This window comes from Pelodiscus sinensis, chromosome 9 (genome assembly GCF_049634645.1).
Source record: "Pelodiscus sinensis isolate JC-2024 chromosome 9, ASM4963464v1, whole genome shotgun sequence".
Lineage (NCBI taxonomy): Eukaryota > Metazoa > Chordata > Testudines > Trionychidae > Pelodiscus > Pelodiscus sinensis.
In genome coordinates this window covers 10,708,982-10,715,872 of record NC_134719.1, presented here as the reverse complement: position 1 = coordinate 10,715,872, position 6,891 = coordinate 10,708,982, and positions in this window count along the sequence as shown.

The following is a 6,891-nucleotide window of genomic DNA, read 5'->3' as shown; positions in this document are numbered from 1 at the left end:
TTGACAGTTTGGCTACCCACATCAGCTTCTTCTTTGATGGAGAGAGAGGAATGCATTTTGAGACTCTGGGTATGTCTAGACTATATGCCTCTGTCACCAGAGGCATGTAGATTAGGCTACCCGGCATAGGCAAAGAAGCAGGGATTTAAATAATCCCCGCTTCATTCAAATAAACATGGCCGTCGCGCTGTGTCGACAATCAGCTGATCTGGCACAGCACGGTTGTCTAGATGCGGATCTGTCGGCTGGGGAAGCCTTTGCCGACCGATCCATTATGCCTCGTGAAACGAGGCTTACAGGATCGGGTTGGCAAAGGCTTCCCCAGCCGACTGATCCGCATCTAGACAACCGTGCTGTGCCAGATCAGCTGATCGTCGGCACAGCGCGACAGCCATGTTTATTTGAATGAAGCGGGGATTATTTAAATCCCCGCTTCTTTGCCTATACCGGGTAGCCTAATCTACATGCCTCTATCGCCAGAGGCATATAGTCTAGACATACCCTTTGGGTATGTCTACACTACCACCCTTGTTTGAACTAGGGTGGTAATGTAGGCAACCGGAGTTGCAAATGAAGCCCGGGATTTGAATTTCCCGGGCTTCATTTGCATGTTGCCGGGCGCCGCCATTTTTAAATGTCCGCTAGTTCGGACTCTGTGCCCGCTGCTACACACAGCACAAACTAGGTAGTTCGGACTAGGTTTCCTATTCCGAACTACCTGTACTCCTCGTGGAACGAGGATCATCACATACTACAACCACTTCCTTTTGACATGCACAGGAATTAGCCCCTTTCTGTAATTATCCTTCATTTTCATGACACAATACTTCTTTCAGTTTGAGTCGCTTAGATATAGGGTATATGCAACGTAAATGTTTGCTACTATGTTCTAACAGGATGGAGATAAATGAAAACTATACCTGCAGAACCATTGGTCTGCCATGAGAATTCCTCCTAACCCATATTTTCCTGCTTTACACTCCTATCTTTAAGTTGCACATCTTGGTCACTATGTTCCCTTCTTTTCCTGGGTTTGGGTATGCTACCTGTACTATTCTGTCTGTTTGCCTGCTTGAAGAATGGGAGATGGGGGAGGATAACAACAGAGCTGTCTAATATAAGATAGTAACAGAATATTATGGCTTATATAATAGACCTGAAATTGCTCTTTAATTCAAACAATTCTCATACTGACTATATGCAAATACGTATTGAGCCCAGTTCATAGGTACCCATGGTAACCAACCTTTATGGAAAAATACAAATTTCCAGGTGTCAGATAAGACCTGACTTTCAGCTGAGGAAATTTAAACCATAGATTTTACATAAAAAATGTAGGCATTAATGAAGTGGCTTTAGCTTCCAGGTCTATAGTATTGTTGATTACCTAAGGAGCATTTACGAAGGGAGGACACTTTTAGAACCAATGAATAAACAAATATATTTGAATATTTATCTTCCACAGGTGAGGTGCAGCATGACTCTGAACACTAAAAGCCTGCTAGAGAAACCAAAACCTAACCATAAGAGCTTTACAGGAATCTGTGATGTACAATGCTGCCTGTGCTTATGCAATGATTACATCCATGTAGCCATACAGATGGACTGCACTCTGATTATGAATTTCCTAGAGTTGCAGCATTGTCCTCAATGTAATGGGCAAAGATACTGCTATTTGTACTTGATCTTTCCATTCTGATTTAGAAAAGTTTGTGATGGAACAAAATGGGGCTAAAATATGAGTTATACTGGGATGGAGGGAGAGGGCAACAGGAACATCACACAGGCATGGCAGAACACTGAGTATTTTCTTATTTCATGTACTTGTACCCTTCACAATGCAGCTGCGGTCTAGAGACACAGGCAGCGCCGAGTGGCAGATTACAGCAGCAGTACATAGGAATGGCTAAGAGATGGAGTGCTGAGTTGGCAGGTCAGCACTGTACATTCAGCATTCGTTCATAGCCTGGCACAGACTGCTACTGCAGCACAGACATACCCACTACAAGGACTTACTTTTTAAAATTAGAAAATGAAAAGTTATTCCAACCCTAAAGACTCTCTTACAGTCCATCACTGGAATGTGAGGGGCTATGTAATGTTTGGTGCTATGCCACTGACTTTAGTGGAATTATACCAGGAATACCTTGGATTAAGAAGTTTTAAAAAGTATATAAATTCCAAACTAACTCCAGCAGCCAACATTGCAGCAGTTAAATTTGTAAACAAATGCAGTGCCCTGTGTTTGATATGTATTCCAGGGTGTAACTCTCTGGCTATGTCTACACTAGGTTTTTTTTTTTTGTTTTTTTTTTTTTTGCAGAAGAGGCAATGCTAATGAAGCTCTCATTAGCATTTTCTCACACTTCATTTGCATAATCTCTTCCCATGCTTTTTGAGCAAGAGGTTTTTGTGCAAAAACTAGCAGTGTAGACGGAACCGTTTTGCGCAAAAAAAACCTTTTGCACAAGATCTGTATACCTCCTTTTTTGAGGCATAAGGATCTTGAGCAAAAGGGTTTTTTGCGCAAAATGGATCCATCTACACTGCTAGTTTTTGCGCAAAAACCTCTTGTGCAAAAAGCATTGGAAGAGATTATGCAAATGAAGTGCAAGAAAATGCTAATGAGCACTTCATTTGCATTGGCTCTTTCTCAAAAAAAACCCCAAACAAACCTAGTGTAGACATAGCCCCAGTGTTTACCTAGCCCTTCAGCTTTACTCTCACTGCAGCCAAAGACAGGGACTGAGAGAGGTTCTCACCTCCAATTCTGTGTCTGCTTCCGCCTCTCCTGTGCCAAAGCACAAAGTGGTAGAAGGTTAAACCCTTAGGATTCCCCTCTATGGACAGAGATCTCTGACCAAACCAGACCTGAGAAGTGCTCTCTGGAAATGCAGGAATCTGTGGAAGGGAAGAGCACTTGCTGAGGGCTAGAAGGAAAGTATGGGGCTGAATGCTGTGTTGTACTGAAACACTTATCCAAGCCCTGCAGGCGATTCATACAAACAATAATACGCCTTCAAGCTGCATTCAGTCTGTCATTCCTGTATGACTTCCTGGGTTATCCCAGGGCGTCTGCTGTTCAAGTTCCTCAGCAGTGTGATTCTATTGGGGAGCTTGAAGGCAGGGGATCATGGAATTAGTGATCTCCCAACATCTGAGTATATCTCAAGCTGTCCATGGGGTCTTCTCTTTCCATTGTCTAAAGATAATGATATATACAAATTATCACATGGCTATGACCTGCATATACAGGCAGTCCCCGAGTTACGCGGATCCGACTTATGTCGGATCCGCAGTTACAAACGGGGATTTTCTCGCCCCGGACAACGGGAGCGGCGGGATGCCTGGTCCCGCCACCCGCGTCCTCCGGGGCGAGAAAAGCTGCTCTGCATCTCCCTGGTCTGCTGGGAAGGGGGGGAGAGGAGCCAGATCAGCGCCGCGGTCCCGCCCGGGTCCTCCGCCGCTTTGCTCAGCGTCTCCCTGGTCTGCTGGGGGGGGGGGATGCAGCTAGTGCGCCCCCCCCCCCCCAGCAGACCAGGGAGAGGTGGAGCAAAGCCCCGGGCCTGTGGTAGAGCAGGTGGGGCGCTGCCGGTTGGTCCCACAGCACCGCTCCTTGGCGCTACTGGACCAACCCGGCAGCACCCCAGCTGCTCTGCCCCAGGAGTCCTGATTCAGCCGCTGCTGATCAGTTTCAGCAGCGGCTGAATCAGGACACCTGGGGCAGAGCAGCTGGGGTGCTGCTGGGTTGGTCCAGTAGCGTTGCCGCTCCTCGGCGCTACTAGACCAACCCAGGAGCACCCCAGCTGCTCTGCCCCAGGCGTCCCCAAGTCAGCCGCTGCTGAAACTGACCTGCGGCTGTCTATAGGAAGCCCCTGCCCCGGGCTTCCTGGAATCAGCCGCTGATCAGTTTCAGCAGCAGCTGACTTGGGGATGCCTGGGGTTCTTAAGTTGAATCTGTATGTAAGTCGGAACTGCCGTCCAGATTCAGCCGCTGTTGAAACTGATCAGTTTCAGCAGCGGCTGAATCTGGATGCCAGTTCCGACTTACATACAGATTCGACTTAAGAACAAACCTACAATTCCTATCTTGTATGTAACCCGGGGACTGCCTGTATATGATTGATTGATTGATAGCCAGACAGAGCAGTCTGCCCTGTGGATGCACAGACGTCCTGAACCACCAGTCCCTCTGACACACTTGTTTGCTCTTGGAAAGCTCTGACTTTTTCGTGTTGTGATGTTATTTAGTTTTACTATTTTAATCAGAGAGCAGCTGGTGGACAGACAGTAAAGGGAAATTTTTATTTTAATAATCGATTCTGTGTTCATAAATACCTTCTGTTAGCATTTCCTGTAAGGTTCCCATAGACGGTTAAAAAGGAATGATGTAATTTAGTGGTAAAAGTGGTAGAGAGGTGATTCTCTTGTCAGACAAACATACTATTGATTAGGCTTGTTTAGAAGTTGTAGAATTACTCTGTTGTCATCATGCAGAATGTAAATGTTCTGTTTACTCCAGTCTGTTACTAACATTCCATAATCAGCCAGTGATTGAATTCATGCTTGTAAGAAATGTCATCCCATAGGCAGCAATATGTAACATTTAAATGCAATGTGCTTTTTGTCTTTATCTCCTCCCACACACAAATATTTTTTGGCTAAAATATATTAACTAGATGTGTGACTGGAGATAATTTCCATTTCACCAAAACTGTAGGTCTCCTAATCTACATGACAAGCTCACAGAAGAAATTCGGATAATTGTTGTATACCTTTAGCCTAATATGCCTTTAAAGGTTGAAGTCCAATACAAATGAATCTCTAGTGGAAAGGCCAAATTTGGGATTCCTATAATGAATGAAATGTGTCCAGTACATAATTTCCAGAGTGTAGCGCTGCAAGAACATGGAAGTTAATTGTGTGACTAGGTATGTGGCCTGTTATTACCTAATATTTATTTTTATTATTTGAATTAACTTGTGGCCTAGGGGACTCCTGATATCAGGAGCCTATTGTGCTGCAGCTAGGACATCTACAGACACATGAACGCGTGTATTTTTGCTTGGAACAATGATTGTTGAAGAGAGGGGTTTTTTTTTCCTCCTAGTCTTTCCCAGGAAGCACTGAGAGATGAACAGCAAAGGGCGTGAAGGCTGTAGAATCCCAACAAAATGGCTCACGTAGGTCACATGACTGAAAATATAACCCAAATCATTTGTTCACTATGTCTCCCTATGTCTTCATTTTAAAATACATATCCCCTAGCTATCTGACAGCTGAATGCTTTCAATTGTTCTTCAGAAACATTCTTCTCTGGAAACGGGTGATATTTGTGCTATTTGGTTAAGTTCTTTTTTGCTTGTTCCATCCCTAGAGAGACCACATTGTCTGTCTTAGCGTGTAAATAGGGAGTTATGAACCTTATGCAATGGTCAAAGTTATAGGGGACATACATATTTAATATTAGTGCTGCATTTTCTCTCTCATAAATAGGTCACTTGTCTTACTTGTTGCTTCTTGAAATAAGTTAGACAGGAAAACAAAGGATAAATGATTAGGAGTAATCCTTCTCTACGGAAACAGGTAGAAGGAGGGAAGGTTCATGTATGGCAGCAGTAAAGTGAAAGAAAGAAAACTGTTTAAAAAAGAAAAAGAAAAATGGAGAGATGTTAAACAGGTATATATGAAGGTACAATAGCCATAGACTCTTTTTCATGGCTTTGTGGATTTAACATGCATTGCAGGATTGTCTCCTAGTTGATTTCAATATTTGTGTTGAGATAAGAGGGTTTTTTTTCCTGTATAGACTACTGCAGCATTCTAAAGCCTAAGGCAGGAAGGTGTCTATTTAAATATGTCAGAAGCCTGCCTCAGACAACGCTACGCAAAATGCCCCTGTCCATTTATGTCAGTGTGACCCATGCAGAAACACAATTCTGTGTGAAGTACTTGTTTGATGTTTTTAAAAGGCATTTTTCAATTAAAAGGAATTGCTCTAACATGCACAACCCAATCTTTTACTTGTTACTTGTAATTCAGACGAAATGCATATTGTCTTCAATTGGAGTTTTGCCTGTGTAAAGACAGTTGGATCAGGCCCATAAACATGCTTCAAATCCAAGTGAAAATACAACTTAAGAAATGGCAAAACATTAAAAAGACATCACACATCCTTCTCCCTCTTTCCCTCACGCATAGCCAGATTCACCTCATGTGTAATTCCATACTCTTCACTGGAGTTGCAAGAGGAATACATTTAATTCACATTCTCTTAATTAGCTAGACCTTTCACATATGTCTTACACTTCTAGTTTACTTGTATGCATAGAGAAAGGTTGTGCCTTTTGCGGGGGGGAAGAGGAAGGGCAATAAACCTGACATTCATTTCCTAAGTGAGCTGTTACAGGCATTGTGACACTTGCAGTTAGAATATTCTGTCATTAAGGGCTGGCTAGGATTCTGACAACTAGGGATGACTAATACTTTAGAGGGTCATCTCCAGTAATTATAGCAATTTTCATAGAATAACATCCTCTCCTGAAAAGTGCATCTGTAATTTGTTTTTACCTCACTAATGAGGTACTTGTTTTCCTAAGAGTGGTTGATTAAAAATGCATTCCAAGATAGAGATCCAAAATATTACAGTTCTGTGTGTATTTTTTTCGTATTTTTTGAGCCTTTAAGCCTTTTGTGTCTTAAACATGTCTGTGCTACATGAATAACATCACAATGATAAGGGAATAATTTTCTGTCACTTTCTCAAAAACTAGCATATTTATCATCATTACAGAGCCATCTAACTTCATAGTACTGCAGTCATCAGATAACATTCATGTTGCATTATTTACGGTGAACTTACTTTATTTTGCCTATTTCTTTCCAGCTACA